The sequence below is a fragment of the Triticum urartu genome, chromosome 7, assembly GCF_003073215.2.
Source record: "Triticum urartu cultivar G1812 chromosome 7, Tu2.1, whole genome shotgun sequence".
Classification (NCBI taxonomy): domain Eukaryota; kingdom Viridiplantae; phylum Streptophyta; class Magnoliopsida; order Poales; family Poaceae; genus Triticum; species Triticum urartu.
The window spans coordinates 90,602,259-90,620,963 of NC_053028.1; the positions used below are offsets into that span (position 1 = coordinate 90,602,259).

Sequence of the window (18,705 nt, forward strand, 5' to 3'; positions counted from 1 at the left end):
AAGAGGAAATTGACGCATTTGAAGAAGCTCCAAAGACCTTAGTCAAGTGGATTCCCAAGACTACTTCAAGTTCCACTTCATCAAGTATGACTACAACTCCAAGGATTCCCATCAAGATGATGTGGATCCAAAAGAAGAAGAACTAGAGAGTTCTTGAGGGTGACTCCGCCAACGTACTTCACTCTTATCATTTTGGCAAGAACAAGTGCAATCAACTTCCACATATTGCACTAGTTCAAGGAGTCACAAACCCTCTTGTTGGTAAGACAAGGGACAAGGTAATCTAAAAGTTTTCATGGACATCATCTTTGTGTGCATCACTCTATGTCTATGGATATCCTTGTTTGTTCCTTGTGGGACTAACCCATGTAGGTATTGAAAGTGCAATTCACTCAAATGGATAGCTCCAAGAGATCTACATCAACATTGAGCATCCACATCTTCAATATCTACATGAAGTCATCATCGACAAAACCCAAGGTTAGTTCATCCCTCTTAGGGGGGATATTACATCTAGGGGGAGCTTTACTCTAAGACTTGAGCTAAAGCAACTCTAAAGATGTGAACAAAACAATGCTTTATGTAAAAGTGGTAACCCCACTTGAGCTTAAACGATGAGTATGACCTATGATCAAGTGTTCTCACTTGACTCCTAAGTCAATATACTCATATATAGATGACCTAGTCATTGCAAATTGCTTGATAGATGCTAGAATTGGTTGTGCATGCCTTGTCACATATTTCATTTGCCATCTTATTGTGTGAGCATGCTGGTTGCATATTTTACTCATTCGAGGACATCCACTTGTTGTTTTGATTGTTTGGTTTTATCTTCTTTTGCCAAGTGGATGGACAAGAATGCCTAAGAACCTCCTCTAGCTATCTATGCTTTTCTCGTCTCAAACTCTATTCATGCTGCATCACAAAATTTGATCAAGTCAAATTCGAACCACTCTGTGTGAGGAGCGCTCGGAGTCCCCGATTCATCATAGACTTAAACTTCCAAAACCTCTTTATGATTCTCAGTCTGACCGATACTCCACTTTCGGTCCTACCGAGATCATTAAGTTGATCTAGGTTTTCGATCTCGGTGCAACCGATTTGAACATTTCGGTCACACCGAGTTTCAGTAACTGCTTGCAGTTATGAATCTCGGTGCCATCGAGTTGTTCCACTCAGTCACACCGACAAGGTCGGGCTATATATAGTCACGGGCAAAATTTTGGAAATTTCTCCGAACCCCTCGCCCGCGCGATAGCCTGCTCTGCCCTCGTGGTCTCTGGATCGTCTTCTTGCCGCCAGCAGCCTCCAGTCGCTGGTCTCCGTCGCCGTCAACGGGAATTCTGCCCCGCCGTTGCCGCCGTAGCAAGTCCCCGCCGAACTAGGGTATGGACTTGATCTTTGTGCTATTCCCCAATCTGATTCCTAGCACATTGTGATCATATTGATTCTAGCCACGTTTGAAACACTCCTATCCAGTCAAAACGCTCATAGATTAGGTTTGATTCGAAAATTCTAGGTTTAGGTTTCCGCCGAAACTATCTCGGACCCATCGAGTTGAAAAACTCGGTCCCACCGATTTGGCTTATGCCATTGCACAAGTGAGACTCGGTCTGACCGAGAATTACTTATCGGTGTCACCAATTCTTGAACTCAGTGAAACCCTAGCAGTCTCGGTGCCACCGAACTGTGACTCGGTCCTACCGAGTTCACTAGTTTAGGTTCCAAAACTGCTTCGGTATCACCGAGTTTGAAAATCGGTAGATCCGAGATGATTTCAGTGGGAAACTAAAACTAAGTTTTTGGATCATTCTTTTGCAAAAATCTCTGCATTTTGTGATGCTCATCTTTTCTACCTCATCTATAATCTATTCACAGAGTCAGCAGTCAGTTTGCAACATGTCTGATCAAAGTGATAGCCAAAATATGTCAGAGCATCAAGTGGTGATGAGTGAGGGCACTAGTCCCTCCAGTTCATCTGATGAAGGCGGCAGGAGCACTCCTAGTAATTTGCCAAAGGCTGCCATGAGACAAAGGAAGAAGAGGACTTCAGATTCCGAAGATGAGGACTATGTGGCAGAGGAAGAGGCCACTTCCAAGAGAGTTGAGCCAGTTCAAGGCACTAAGCCAGGTCTGAAAATCAAAAGGCCAGCAGGCAGGCAGCCAATGTCAAAGGCCAGAATGTCAACTGAGAAGCCCATAGAGCCAGTTGCAGCTGAGGGCAAGAAAAGAAAGGAAAGGGTGAAGAAGACAGTGGCTAGAGTGCTTGGCAAAGCTTCCATCATGGAAGAAGAAGAGGAAGAAGAGGTAGCTGCACCAGCGCCCAAGGCACCCAAGCTAATGGGAGATGCCATAAAATCAGGGGGAGCTGCTTCCAAGGCCAAGCCAGCTCCAAAGCCAAAGCCTAAGAGAAATACAAGGAGCATTCCTGCAGCTGAGAAGAACAAGGCCCCACTGCCTGAGACTGTTGCTGAAGAAGAGGAAGAGAATGTCCTGAGAAAGCTAAAGCCCAAGATCCCAGACCACAACGATGCTCATCCTTTGGCTGAGGACATGAAGCTCAGGAGAGATTCAGGGCTGAGGAAATGGAGAGAAGCAGACCCATATGCTTCAAGGAGAAGGACAGCATTGGACTACAGATTTCACACCAAGGAGCAGCAAGACTTCTATGAGACTGTGCTGCTAGATAAGAAGCCCATTGTATGTGATATGAGATGGGTCGACTGGGAATATATCAAGGAAAACGAGGAGCACTATCCTGGAGTGCAAGACAGCTTCATAGCTTGTGGAGTAGCTGACTTTGTTGGGCAGAAGCTCACAAAGTGGAACGAGGAGCTTATCATGCAGTTCTACTCCATGGCACACTTTTATCCAGATGGGAGGATCACATGGATGTCTGAGGGTACAAGGTACCAATCCACAGTTGCTGAGTGGGCATAGATCATTAATGCCCCAGAGGAGCAAGATGATGACTTGGATATCTATGCCAAGAAGAAGATGGACCATAACTCCATGTCCAATATGTACAAGGAAATTCCCAATGAAGCTCTTGACACCTTCAAATTTGGGTCTGTGCATTACCTTCTGTCAGGACTGCCTACGATCAATTGGATACTAAGGCACACCTTACTGCCCAAGTCTGGAGATCACAAGATGATCAGAGGCCATGCTATCAACTTGCTACATGTGTTTGATGTGCCTCAGAAGTTCAAGGTGATGAGCCTCATAGTGGAAACTATCAAGAGGACTGCAGCAGATTAGAAGAGGAGCTGCGGATATGCCCCTCAAATTCAGGAGCTCATCAACTCCAAGATGGGCACGGGCATATATCTATTGGACAAGGAACACCTGCCCATCCGTCCAGATTTCGAGGACAATCAAGTTGTCATGACTGAGAACGAGCCATCATCTGCCCAAGCATACGCAAAGAAGGAGAAGGCGAGGAAGGAGAAAGCTGCCAAGATGCCTACTCAAGAGGAGGCATCTGAGTATTTCTTGAAGACTAAACAAGAGCAGCTTGGTTACTTGATTGCATCCACGTTGAGGATTGAGCAAAGTCTGGCCACCCTCACTCAGAATCAGCAGAGCCTAGAGAGAATCATGGAACAGAAGTTCTATGACTTGGATGTCAAAGTAACGGAAGTTCAGTCTGCAGTGGAGCAGCTCCAGGAGGACATGCAGGAGAGGAGAGGCAGGACTACCACTCATGCCTTTTCCAGAGTGCCACGAGGCCCGAGGTCATCTGCCGTGCCAGTTGCTGACACCAGAGCCACCACTTCAGCACCAGCTACAGCCTCAGCTCCAGCATCTACTTCAGCTCCAACTCCAGCGACTACTTCAGCATCTACCGAAGCCTTCGTCCTTGGAGTGATCCGGACTCCACCACCACCTGAAGATCAAGCCTAAGCGTCGATTTAGCACTATGCATTTTCTAGGAACTTTTTGGTAACTTGTTGCCAAAGGGGGAGAAGATGTATAGATCATAGGCTTCGAGAGAGAGAGTGTTGCTTTTCTCTCTTACTTTATTTGGTGGTTTTTCAACCTTGTTTGCTTTTGAGTGCTTGAGATACTACGTCATTATTTGTGAGACATTGATGATAATGTTTGATCATAAGCTACACTTAATGCTTGCTTAATACTATTATCCTATCTATCTTGTGTGATCATTCACTTTTCTTGGTGATGAGTGCATGTATTTCATTCTTATCATTTTGAGCGCTCCACCAAGATGTATGTGACATGGAAGAGTAACCCATGACTCTAACTCTTTGTGCATTTGCAGTCCAAAGCAAATTTTAAATATGCACAAATTCAAGGGGAGCTCTTACTTATCACATACTTCTCAAAGCGACGATATATTTCATGCTTATTATCATTTGTCGAAGCTTTGATCTATATGTTGTCATCAATTACCAAAAAGGGGGAGATTGAAAGTGCAACTATCCCTAGGTGGTTTTGGTAATTCATAACAACATATAGCTCATTGAGCTAATGCTATTCCAAGATGATTATTTCAGGAAAGCTCAATGATTGGCATGGCATGGATGTGAAAGTGGAACCCTCAAAATGCTAAGGACAAAGGATTGGCTCAAGCTCAAAAGCTCAAGACTCTTCATTTTATATTTTAGTGATCCAAGATCACATTGAGTCATTAGGAAAAGCCAATCCTATCAAGGAGGGATGAGGTGTTGCTTAATGAGCCTCTTGCTTCATGTGCTTAGTGATATGTTACAAAACCCTCAACTACTTTCCCATATCCACATATGACCTAAACCCTAAGCCAAACTCGGTCCTACTGATTATTCCTATCCGGCGCCACCGAGTTTCACTTGTCATTAGCCACTGCCAAACCCTAGCAATTCGGTCCTAACGATAGGGATCTCGGTCTCACCGAGATGGGGTTGCAAACTCTCTGTTTCCCTTTCGTAACTCTTCGGTCTCACCGAAAGAGCGAATCGGTCCCACCGAGATTGCAATGTAAACTCAGTGTTTCCCCTTTGTAACTTTTCGGTCTCACCGAGTTCCACTCGGTCTCACCGAAAGAGCAAATCGGTCCCACCGAGTTTGCCTGACAAACTCTCTGGTTAGCTAATTACCAAATTCGGTCTCACCAAGTTTGTGTAATCGGTCTCACCGAGATTACATTATGCCCAAACCCTAACCATATCGGTCCTACCGAGTTGCATGTCAGTCCCACCGAAAATCTCTAACGGTCACTAGGTTTACATTTTCGGTCCGACCGAGTTTATTGATTCGGTCCCACCGAGATTTGAAAACTGTGTAACGGTTGGATTTTGTGTGGAGGCTATATATACCCCTCCACCTCCTTCTCATTCGATGAGAGAGCCATCAGAACACACACACCATTCCAACTCATATGTTCTGAGAGAGAACCACCTACTCATGTGTTGAGACCAAGACATTCCATCCTACCATATGAATCTTGATCTCTAGCCTTCCCAAGTTGCTTTCCAGTCAAATCTTCTTTCCACCAAATCCAAATCCTATGAGAGAGAGTTGAGTGTTGGGGAGACTATCATTTGAAGCACAAGAGCAAGGAGTTCATTACCTACACACCATTTGTTACTTCTTGGAGAGTGGTGTCTCCTAGATTGGCTAGGTGTCACTTGTGAGCCTCCGACAAGATTGTGGAGTTGAACCAAGGAGTTTGTAAGGGCAAGGAGATCGCCTACTTCGTGAAGATCTACCGCTAGTGAGGCAAGTCCTGTGTGGGCGATGGACATGGTGGGATAGACAAGGTTGCTTCTTCGTGGACCCTTTGTGGGTGGTTGCTTCTTCGTGGACCCTTCGTGGGTGGAGCCCTGTGTGGACTCGCGCAACCGTTACCCTTGGGTGGAGCCCTGTGTGGACTCGCGCAACCGTTACCCTTCGTGGGTTGAAGTCTCCATCAACGTGGATGTAGGATAGCACCACCTATCCGAACCACGGGAAAAACATCTGTGTCTCCAATTGCGTTTGAATTCTCCAAACCCTTCCCTTTACATTCTTGCAAGTTGCATGCTTTACTTTCTGCTGCCTATATACTCTTTGCATGCTTGCTTGAATTGTGTGATGATTGCTTGACTTGTCCTAAATTAGCTAAAATCTGCCAAGAACTAAAATTGGGAAAAGGTTAAGTTTTTATTTGGTCAAGTAGTCTAATCACCCCCCTCTAGACATACTTTCGATCCTACACTAACGACTTATGCCGCTTAGAGCGAGGAGCCGGCTCTGTCCGGCCAAGGCGTGGATAGCGCCCCGAACTCGGTCTTCCGAATACCAGGGGCTTCGCCGAAATTTTAAATTATAGAATTCTATGGCTAAGTGAGAGTGTTCACGCATTATAGTCCGATTGCCTTGTTCATTGGGCTGAGCGCCTCCCTCGAAGGACCCAAACATGGGAAAAAGAGCGCTCAGGTTTATCCCCGAATACCCCAGCACTAGCGGCATGGGGGCAGAAGCCGATGACTTGCCATCTCTCAGAATTGATAAACAGCGGCACAGAAGGTAATATTTTAAATTCCAACAGCATTGCTTAGCTCATATGAACAAGTTTTCAGCGCACAGGACAAAACGAGCAAGTTTCACTCAAAAATTACATCCCTAGAACATTCATCTGCCACAAGGCAGGCACCCTTCAGAACACCCTTATAATAATTCTCGGGCTTGCGATGCTCTTTCCCCGGCGGTGGCCCGTCCTTCACAAGCTTCTCAGCATCCAGCTTGCCCCAGTGCACCTTAGCACGGGCAAGGGCCCTACGGGCACCTTCAATGCAGACAGAGTGCTTGATGACTTCGAGCCTTGGACAGGCCTCCACCAGCCGCTGCACCAGCCTGAAATAGCTCCCAGGCAGAGCCTCTCCAGGCCACAGCCGAACTATGAGGCCCTTCATGGCATGTTCGGCCGCCTTATGGAGCTCGACCAGTTGCTTCAGCTGGTCGCTTAGGGGCACGGGGTGTCCGGCCTCAGCATACTGAGACCAGAACACCTTCTCTGTCGAGCTGCCCTCCTCGGCTTGATAGAATGCGGCGGCATCAGATACACTCCGGTGAAGATCTGCGAATGCTCTTGGAGAGCTCCGGATTCGGGTAAGTAACAAGTAACTCACGTTTATGTGTTCGCTTTGCATAAAGAATGCCTTACCCGCCGCTATATTCTTCACCTCATCCAACTCCTGGAGGGTCTTCTGGGATTCGGCCTTAGCAGACTTGGCATTTTCAATAGCCACCGCGAGCTCAGACGCTCGCGTCTTTGAGTCAAGCTCCAAACTCTCATGTTTTTCCATGAGAGCCTGGAGCTCTTGCCGCACCTTGCCAGCCTCAGCCTCATACTTCTCCCGCTCGGTGCGCTCCGTGGCCGCCCTCTTCTCGGCCTCGACCAGCGCTTGCTTAAGGGTCGCCACCTCAGACGTGGCCCCTACAATAGCCACGATAATCCTGTCATTTTTTGCAATTGCGCATTTATATATATATATATTTAAACAAGGTATTTCTTACCTTCATTGTCCTCGAGCTGCTTCTTGGCACGCCCGAGCTCTTACTCGGACCGCTCAAGGTTCTGCTTTAGCGTGTCCACTTCCGGAGTCAGTGCGGCGGACGCAAGCAGAGAAGCCTGCATACGCATATTGACTCCTTATTGTTAGACTCCTGCGAATTTTATTTGATCCTCTATTCGGCTTTTCTTCCCAAACGCCAAACAGAGCATCAGGGGCTACTGTCTATGCGGTAATATTATTTACACAATCTTTACTTACCTCAAAGCCTGTTAAAAGGCTAGTACAAGCTTCAGTCAGTCCGCTCTTGGCGGACTGAACCTTCCGGACCACTGCACTCATAATGGTGCGGTGCTCCTCGTCGATGGAGGCGCCTTGGAGCGCCCCCAACAGATTGTCCGGCGCCTCCAGTTGGACGGGGGTCACCGGCACAGTGGGCTTGCTCCTCTTGGAAGGAGGTCCCCCGCCGGACTCTGGAATATTTGAAGGTTTCAGAGCGGTGTCCGGCCTAGAGCCGGACTTGGAGCCCTGGGGGGTTTCATCCCCTTTACTCCTGGAGTCCGGGAGGACACCTTGCGGCGCCTCCAGGACCACCTCCTCCCAGCTTGGAACCTGTTGGGACAACACTTCAGTGTCGTCCGTAGGGCGGGGGGAGGAAGCCGTCGGAAGCGAGTTCACATCCGACGAGTCCAGTGAGCCGCTCGACGATGCGTCGAGCCGGTCTTTGGGTGGGCTGCATAAACATATTCGACATAAGGGAAAGCTGTGCAATAAACGAATACTATGAATTACTCTGGTATTCGGATACTTACGATTTAGCCAGGGTCTTGGCCCTGGGCGGCCACTCCTCTCCGCCATCGTCGGCATCGGTGGAGTAGTCCGGAGGAAGGGTTTTCCCCTTCTTGGACCCTTCGGCCTCCCCAGCTGGGGCGGCCTTCCTTTTCTTCCCTTCCCCCGCTGGAGGGGGAGGGGTCTCTTCTTCCTCCTCCTCGTCTTCATGGGAGGAGTGCGTCTTGGAGTCGTCGGATGAGGGATCCGACACCTCCAGGCGTCGGGCACTCTTTCGAGTCCCCGTGGCCCTCTTCTTGGCCTTCTTCTCCGGCACCACATGGGGTGCCGGAACCAGCAGCTTCGCCAAGCGAGCGTCCACTGGGCCTTCGGACAAAGGAGCCGGACAGTTGATCTCTCCGGACGTCTCCTGCCAATCCCGTCAAAGGTAAGGGAGATTAGATCCCGCATGGAGTCAAACTACGAAAAACTGATACCTTGTAAAAGGAAAAAAATAGCTTACCGCATGAGCGTGACGCTGCGTACTGAATCCGCGATCCTCGGTAGCGGATGCGGGGGCCTCGGCGCCCTTGAAAAGCACCTTCCAGGCATCTTCGTACGTCGTGTCGAAGAGCCTGCTCAGAGTTCGGTGCCGCGCCGGGTCGAACTCCCACAGGTTGAAAGCCCGTTGTTGACACGGGAGGATCATGCGGATGAGCATAACCTGGACTACGTTGACAAGTTTGAGTTTCCTGTCCACCAGGGTTTGGACGAATGTTTGGAGTCCGGACAGCTCTCCTTTTTTTACCCCACGATAGGCCCGTCTCCTTCCAGGAGGTGAGCTGCGTAGGGGGTCCGGATCGAAACTTGGGGGCTGCGACCCATTCGGGGTCGCGCGGCTCGGTGATGTAAAACCACCCCGATTGCCACCCCTTCAGTGTCTCCACAAAGGAGCCCTCGAGCCATAAGACGTTGGGCATCTTGCCCACCATGGCGCCTCCGCACTCCGCCTGGTTGCCGCGCACCACCTTCGGCTTGACATTAAAAGTCTTGAGCCATAGGCCAAAATGGGGGCGGATGCGGAGGAAAGCCTCACACACGACGATAAACGCCGAGATGTTGAGGACAAAGTTCGGGGCCAGACCGTGGAAATCCAGGCCATAGTAGAACATGAGCCCTCGGACAAGGGTGGAGAGGGAAGCTCAGCCCACGGAGGAAATGGGGGAGGAACACCACCCTCTCATGGGGCCTAGGGGTGGGGATGAGCTGCCCCTTTTCGGGAAGCCGGTACGAGATGTCGTTAGATAAGTATCCGGCCTTCCTCAGTTTTTTGATGTTTCCCTCCGTGACGGAGGAGACCATCCACTTGCCTCCCGCTCCGGACATGGTTGGAGAAGGTTGAGGTGGGGAGTGCGGATTTGGGCGCTGGAGCTCGAGTGTGCGAGACTGGATAAGCAAGGGAGGAAGAAGGCATAGGTGAAAAGGTGGATCCTTATCCCCTTATATGGGTGGACGCAACTACGTGTCCCCACCAGCCTGGTAAAACTCGCTTATCTCCAAGCACCGTAATCAATGGCGCGGTTGGCTTACCCACGCCCGTATTGATGAGAATCCCGGAATAAGGGGACACGATCTCTGCTTTAACAAGACGTGCCAAGGAAACCGCCTCGCATGACACGCTGAGGTGGGATAATAAAACGACTCGGATAAAAGCTTGGCCATGGTATGTCACACTACGGAATACATCAACAGATTAGATTTGTGTAAATATTTTTCTCTCTATGGCAATATGTGGAAACTTATTTTGCAGAGCCGGACACTATCTTTGTGTACAAAATCTTCTATGAAGTACTTGGAGGAGGAACCCGCTTTGCAATGCCGAAGACAATCTGCGCGCCAGACTCATCGTCATTGAAGCCTGGTTTAGAGGCTACTGAGGGAGTCCTGGATTAGGGGGTGTTCGGATAGCCGAACTATACCTTCAGCCAGACTCCTGGACTATGAAGATACGAGATTGAAGACTTCGTCCCGTGTCTGGAAGGGACTTTCCTTGGCGTGGAAGGCAAGCTTGGTGATACGGATATGTAGATCTCCTACTATTGTAACCGACTTTGTGTAACCCTAACCCTCTCCGGTGTCTATATAAACCGGAGTGTTTTAGTCCATAGGACAAGATACAGAACAATCATAACATAGGCTAGCTTCTAGGGTTTAGTCTCTCCGATCTCGTGGTAGATCTACTCTTGTACTACCCATATCATCAATATTAATCAAGCAGGACGTTGGGTTTTACCTCCATCGAGAGGGCCCAAACCTGGGTAAAACTTCGTGTCCCTTGCCTCCTGTTACCATCCGACCTAGACGCACAGTTCGGGACCTCCTACCCGAGATCTACCGGTTTTGACACCGACAACTGTACTGACAACTTGTCCAGTGGCTGCAATGTAAAGCAGTAAAGGCTCTTTGCTGATTGGTGCAGCAAGCATCGGCTAGGTGGAGAGCAGGGCTTTGAGCTCTACAAATGCTGCATCAGCTTCGGGAGTCCACTCGAACTTATCGGACTTCTTCATCAATCGGTAAAGAGGTAGTGCCTTTTCACCAAGACGAGAAATGAATCGACTCAAAGCGGCCAAACAACCAGTAAGCTTTTGGACATCGTGCACATGCACAGGGCGTTTCATCCGAAGAATGGCACCAACTTTCCCTGGGTTAGTGTCGATCCCTTGTTCGAAAACGAGGAAACCGAGTAACTTTCCACCAGGAACTCTGAATGTGCACTTTGATGGATTAAGCTTGATATCATACCTTCCGAGGTTGGCAAAGGTTTCAGCAAGGTCAGCCAGCAGGTCGGAACCCTTACGTGACTTGACTACAATGTCATCCATGTATGCTTCCACATTGCGACTGATTTGAGTGAGCAGACACTTCTGGATCATCCTCATGAACGTGGCTCAGGCGTTCTTCAGGCCGAATGGCATAGTGACATAACAAAAACATCCGAACAGAGTGATGAAAGTTGTTTTTATCTCATCGGGTCCATACAGTCGGATCTGATGGTACCCGGAATAAGCATCCAAGAAGGACAAACGCTCACATCCCACAGTTGAGTCGACAATTTGGTCGATGCGGGGAAGAGAAAAATGATCTTTTAGGCAGGCCCGATTAATATGCTTGAAGTCAATGCACATGTGAAGTGAATCATCCTTCTTGGGGACCATGACAACATTGGCGAGCCACTCGGAGTGGTAAATCTCTCGGATGAACTCAGCTGCCAGGAGCCGAGCCACTTCCTCGCCAATTGGTTTTCTCTTCTGGACGACGGACCATCGGAGATGTTCCTTGACTAGTTTTATTTTTGGGTTGACTCGCAAACGATGCTCAGCCAGTCCCTTGGGCACACCCGGCATGTCAGAAGGTTTCCATGAAAAGATGTCCCAGTTCTCACGGAGGAACTAGATGAGCACTTCTTCCTATTTGCTGTCGAGTGTCGATGAAACATGGGTCGGAGCAGCATCGGGATCGGTCGGGTGGATATGAATCGGCTTCGTTTCCCCTGATGACTGAAATGCGGACTCTGTGGTAGGCTTCTTGGCTCACAGAAAATCACTCAGATCTACATTTTTCTAGTACTCTTGCAGTTCCACTACTGCCATCTGTGCATCGACAATTTTTTAGCCTTCTGGAAGCACTCTTCTGCCTTCTGCTGATTGCCGGTGACAGTGATTACTCCTTTGGGGCCAGGCATCTTCAATTTGAGATAAATGTAACATGGCCGAGCCATAAAATGTGCATAAGCGGGTCGCCCCAGAATGGCATGGTAAGCACTCTTGAAATCCACTACCTCAAACATCAACTTTTCCTTGCGGTAATTCTTGGAATCACCGAAAACCACAGTAAGTGCGATCTGGCCGAGTGACTGGGCCTTCTTGCTGGGTATAACACCGTGGAAACTCATGTTGCTTTCGCTAAGCTTGGACATCGGAATGCCCATTCCCTTCAAGGTTTCAGCATAAAGGATATTCAGGCCACTGCCACCATCCATCAGTACTTTAGTCAGTAGAGTGCCTTTGACTACTGGGTCGACTACCAGTGCTTGCCTCCCAGGGGTGGCTATATGTGCCGGGTGATCCGACTGGTCGAATGTGATGGCAGTCTGGGACCACTTCAGATAACTGGGTGTTGCAGGAGCAACCATGTTCACTTCCCTGTTAATAACCTTCAACTGACTTTTGCTCTCAACATCAGCAAAAATCATCAGTGTGGAATTGACGTTGGGAAAACCATCATCACCTTCTTCCCTATCCTCACCTCCGCCCGACTCCTTTTCCTTTTCCTTGGGTTGTTTCTCTCGGAACTGCTGGATCAGGAATCGACACTGTCGAGTGGTGTGTTTAGGGTAAATGATGTTCCCCTCTTCATCTTTTTTGGTATGAATATGGCATGGTAAATCCAACACATCATTCCCATCTTTATCCTTAATTTTTTTGGGAGTCCAGGGTCCTTTGGGCTTTCCTTTGAACTTTCCTTGGGCAATAGCTAAGGCTTCACCAGGAGCAACTGGTTCGGCCTTTCGCTTCTGTTTCCGACTAGAATTCCCTCCACCGATTTCTTGGGCGACTCTCTTGTGTTTGCCACTCCAAAGTCGGTCTTCTTCTTCACCATTGGCATATTTGGTGGCAATCTGCATCATCTGAGTCAGAGTCATATCTCCTGTCCGACCGAATTTCAGATTCAACTGCCGATACTTAACGCCTTCCTTGAAGGCACAAATTGCTTGGTGATCTGACACATTCTCCACTGTATGGTGCAACGTGATCCATCTCTGGATATAATCCCTCAAAGTTTCATTTGGTTTCTGGACACAACACTGCAATTCTGTCAACCCAACCGGCCTTTTCTAAGTGCCTTCAAAGGTCCTAACAAACACTCGGGAAAGTTCCTCCCAGCTATATATGCTGCCAGGAGCCAACTGATTCAACCATGCTCTGGTAGAGCCCTCCAACATCAAGGGGAGGTGTTTCATGGCCACATCATCATTACCACCACCAATCTGTACAACGACTCGGTAATCCTCAAGCCAAGTATCAGGCTTGGACTCGCCGATGAACTTGCTGACTCCAGTCGCCAACCTGAAGTTGGGAGGAATCACTGCCGCCCTGATGGCTCTGCTGAAACACTCGGGCCCTGAAATGTGTACCCTGCTTCCAGTTGGATGATCTCTATCATGAACTTCTCTGTGAGCTCTGTTTCTATCAACCAGACCTTGAACGAGGATAGACCTGGCATCAAAGCCTGGCTCTATGGGGTCAACTGGAATTCTTTGTTCGTCACTGTGGGGGCACCTGTCATCTTGCCGGCGAGGCACGTATGACCCACTCCTCGGAGGAGGTGTGGGCACTTGACAACGTTCATCATGGTCGAGTCGATGATCACACTGCTCTCGGTTCCTGTACTGATCTTGCTGATATCCACGTCCCTCACGCCGCGGAGGCGATCTCGGGCTATGGGCAGACTGGACAGTATCCGCCACCACATACCTGCTATGAATCCTATTCTGCGACTGAGATACTGATGTATTCTGCTCCCCCGCTGCCCGGAGCAAAGCCCGGATCTGCATCAAACCTCGGCCAGCTTCTGACTGGGAAGGTTGAATTGACTCTGCTATTCGAGCTGTAGCTGTGAGATTCTGGATCGGAGTTCGGTATACCTGAGTCGGAGGAAGAAAATGTTGTCGTCGACTGGACTAGGGAATACGCTGCCGAGCACGCTGGTCGAGTGCGCGCTGGAGGTTTTCCAGTCGAGTGCGCTCAGCCAAGTTGGCCAGGTGCGCCTCCTCCAAGGCCTGGGCCTCGGGGGTTTCTCCAACGATAGGAGTGTGAAGCACATCCATATTTTGGCGGCAAAGATATTCCCTCCGCTGAGAAGAAAGGGGTTCGGGGCGGTACTCTTCATGAACACGTGACGGATCGCCGCCGCCATCGCCACCGCCTTCACGGGTGAAGCAGGAGTACTGCATGGTCCATTGACCATCAAGACTTCCGCCGCGGGGTCGCTGCTGTCGCATTCGGACGCAGTCTCGGCGGAGCCAATCGACAGATTGAATAGGCCGTAGAGAGTTTCATCGGGCTCGATCGCCGTGATTTGTGGGGTGGCCGATTGGCGGGCCACTGCGTGCCTCACCCACCGCTGAAGCCACGACCAACCGGATTGCTGATGTCGGCGAACAACGGAAAGGGAGGTTGTCGTAGGAGCCGATTGATACAGAGTCGATGGTTGCCTAAGAAGGACGCCACGAACGCATGCGCGGAAGTGCGTCGCCCCGCGGACGGGAAGCGCCTCGACGTTGAGTGGAGCCTCGTGGAGCCAAGCGGAGTCGTCGGCGATGAATATGAGCGCGCCGAGACAGATCTCGCGGCCATCAGCCAATCCTCCGCCGGAAACCATGATGATGGATATCGGAAGAATTGCAACTTCTCCAATAAACTGCTAAGACACATGACCCAAGGTGGGCGCCAACTGTCGTGGATCTAAGACTGACAGTAGAATGGGGGGTAGGTATGAGGAGGCAAGATCCTAGCTATGGAGTAGTTGTACACACGAGTTTTACGAGTTCAGGCCCTTCTCAGAGGAAGTAACAGCCCTACGTCTCGGTGTCCTGAGGCGGTCGACTGGATTATGTGTGTGTGAGTTTACAAAAGATGCAAACACTTGTGCCCGTGGAGGGGCGTGGCTTATATAGAGTGCGCCAGGACCCCAGCCAGCCCACGTTACAGAGGGTTTAAGGTACATTGAAGAGGAGACATTACTGGTAACGCCCACACTAAAGTGCTATAAATGACAATTAAGCCTATAAGTAAATGCTCGACCGTTGTTCGTGCAGAGTGGCTTTAGCTCTTCTGCCCGTCGAGTGACTTTAGCAACGGTCGAGTGACATTGATTCTTCCGAGTGGAACATCTCTGGTCAAGTGGATGATGGTACCCTTTGAATGATCCTGGCTTTAGGGTGATGTCCTAGGGGAGAGTGTCTAGGTCAGGCCTATGACCCTACCCTAGGTACATAGCTTCATTAGCGGCGACGGACGTCGTTTCCTTGTAGGCTCCGTCGTGATGCTCTCACCTCTTGATCCAAGTGAAAACTTATTCTACGTGATCGGACGGTGGCGGCTATCCATGGTCGTGTCCTTCTTGGTGGCACCGTTTTGGAATCCTCGCTCCCATGTTGGCCATCTGACATCTCTTCGCTGTATCGCTCATGGTGGTGGTCTTCATCGACTCAAAGCGGTTCTGCTTTTCTCATCTCTAGTGTGCTTGGTAGTCGTTGGGTGGTGTGTCGGTGCCTGACACCTTCGTATCTTACCTTAGGTGTGTGTTTTGTGTGCGGTGGTGACGTGCGTTTGTATCGATATGCTCGGATGTACTGCTGTGATGGTGCTTTATAATATAAAGCGGGGGTAAACCCTTCTTCATCATTTGGTATATCAAAAACACTTGATGGATAACTGGCCTTTAAATATTACGAAATGAGTAGAAAAGGGTTTAGGATAGGGGAGCCAGTTTTATACTCACTGGAGAATCAATAACCAAATCTAACCTTCGCCCCTTCGCACTGTCCACTAAGAACCAATTGATACGTCTCCAATATATCTATAATTTTTGATTGCTCCATGCTATATTATCTACTATTTTGGACATTATTGGGCTTTATTATCCACTTTTATATTATTTTTGGGACTAACCTATTAACCGGAGGCCTAGCCAAGAATTGCTATTTTTTGCCTATTTCAGAGTTTCACAGAAAAGGAATATCAAACGGAGTCCAAACGGAATGAAACCTTCGGGAACATGATTTTCGGAACGAAAATGATCCAGGAGACTTGGACCCTACGTCAAGAAACAAATGAGGAGGCCACGAGGTAGGGGGCGCGTCTACCCCCCAGGCGCGCCCTCCACCCTCGTGGGCCCCCGTTGATCCACCGACGTACTCCTTCCTCCTATATATACCTACGTACCCCCAAACGATCAGAGACGGAGCCAAAAACCTAATTCCACCACCGCAACCTTCTATATCCACGAGATCCCATCTTTGGGCCTGTTTCAGAGCTCCGCCGGAGGGGGCATCCATCATGGAGGGCTTCTACATCAACACCATAGCCTCTCCGATGAAGTGTGAGTAGTTTATCTCAGAACTTCGGGTCCATAGTTATTAGCTAGATGGCTTCTTCTCTCTTTTTGGATCTCAATACAATGTTCTCCCCCTCTCTTGTGGAGATCTATTCGATGTAATCTTCTTTTTGCGGTGTGTTGGTTGGGACCGATGAATTGTGGGTTTATGATCAAGATTATCTACGAACAATATTTGATTCTTCTCTGAATTCTTTTATGTATGATTGGTTATCTTTGCAAGTCTCTTCGAATTATCAGTTTGGGTTGGCCTACTAGATTGATCTTTCTTGCAATGTGAGAAGTGCTTAGCTTTGGGTTCAATCTTGCGATGTCTTTTCCTAGTGACAGTAGGGGCAGCAAGGCACGTATTGTATTGTTGCCATCGAGGATAACAATATGGGTTTTCTATCATATTGCATGAATTTATCCCTCTATATCATGTCATCTTGCTTAAGGCGTTACCCTGTTTTCATGAACTTAATACTCTAGATGCATGCTGGATAGCGGTCGATGAGTGGAGTAATAGTAGTAGATGCAGGCAGAAGTCGGTCTACTTGTCTCGGACGTGATGCCTATATACATGATCATACCTAGATATTCTCATAACTATGCTCAATTCTGTCGATTGCTCAACAGTAATTCGTTCACCCACAGTAAAATACTTATGCTCTTGAGAGAAGCCACTAGTGAAACCTATGGCCCCTGGGTCTATCTTCATCATATTAATCTTCCAATACTTAGTTATTTCCTTTGCTTTTTACTTTGCTTTTATTTTACTTTGTATCTCTATCACAAAAATACCAAAAATATTATCTTATCATATCTATCAGATCTCACTCTCGTAAGTGACCATGAAGGGATTGACAACCACTTATCGCGTTGGTTGCGAGGAGTTATTTGTTTTGTGCAGGTACGAGGGACTCGCGCGTAGCCTCCTACTGGATTGATACCTTGGTTCTCAAAAACCGAGGGAAATACTTACGCTACTTTGCTGCATCACCCTTTCCTCTTCTAGCAAATCCAACGCAATGCTCAAGAGGTAGTAAGAAGATTTCTGGTGCCGTTGTCGGGGAGTCTACGCAAAAGTCAACATACCAAGTACCCATCACATACCCTTATCTCCCGCATTACATTATTTACCATTTGCCTCTCATTTTCCTCTCCCCCACTTCACCCTTGCCATTTTATTCGCCCCCCTCTCTCTCTATCCTCCCTCTCTTTCTCTATTTGCCTCTTTTCGCTCACTTTTCCCTCGCTATGTTGGAACCAAAAAGAATTGGGGGTTCTCTCCCAAGTTCTAGTGCTTTAGACAATCCTGCTATCTTATCTAAACTCATAAATCGGAATGCTATGGAAAAACTTGCCAGAGTTATCAATGAGAACCTTGGTAATTTTGATGAAGATGATTCTGGAATTTTTCGTTATTTACTCGATGAATCTTTGAAAGATGCTTGGGATAGGCTGTTAAGGATCCAGGCCAGCTATGTGCCCCAATATCAAATTGAGGTTTACTTAAAAACCTTTTATGTTGGGCTGCACGCTTCGTTCAAACAAGTTTTAGATTCTATTTTTGAAGAGGGTTTTCTTGAAGCGGACCCCATAGATACCTATGAGATGATGAAAACTATTTTTGGGCACCCCATTAATGAGAAAGCTGAAATCACATCTCTTTTTCTTTCTTACCAAAACGAATCTATTAAAGAGATAAAAGCTAGCCTAGATGCCAATTTCCGCAACATTCTTAATCTTTCTTCTACCATTAATGGCCATGTACTTTGTCAAAATAGGAACATTAATTCCATAGATAACAAGTTTTCTCTCTTTTCCCCTAAAACCAAAGATGGCAATACCTAGATCTATCCTTGCTTTTTATGCCTAGCTAGGGGCGTTAAACGATAGCGCTTGTTGGGAGGCAACCCAATTTTATTTTTATTCCTTGCCTTTTGCTCCTGTTTAGTAATAAATAATTTATATAGCCTCTTTTTTGGTTATGTTTTTTGTGCTTAATTAGTGTTTGTGCCAAGTAGAACCGTTGGGAAGACTTGGGGAAAGTGTTGTTATCTTGCTGTAAAAAACAGAAACTTTAGCGCTCACGAGAACAGCTGCCATTTTTATTTGAAAAGTGTTATTTAGTTAATTATTTTTGAAGATTATTAATAGATAAATTCCTCACGTCCAGAAATTTATTTTAGAATTTTTGGGGTTCCAGATCTTGTGATAGCTACAGATTACTACAGACTGTTCTGTTTTTGACAGATTCTGTTTTTCGTGTGTTGTTTGC

General features: G+C 48.0%; 1 pseudogene; it reads right to left on the bottom strand.

The window, feature by feature from the left end:
• LOC125518461 overlaps window positions 1–18,705 on the bottom strand; it is a 90,276-nt pseudogene that overhangs the window by 59,639 nt on the left and 11,932 nt on the right.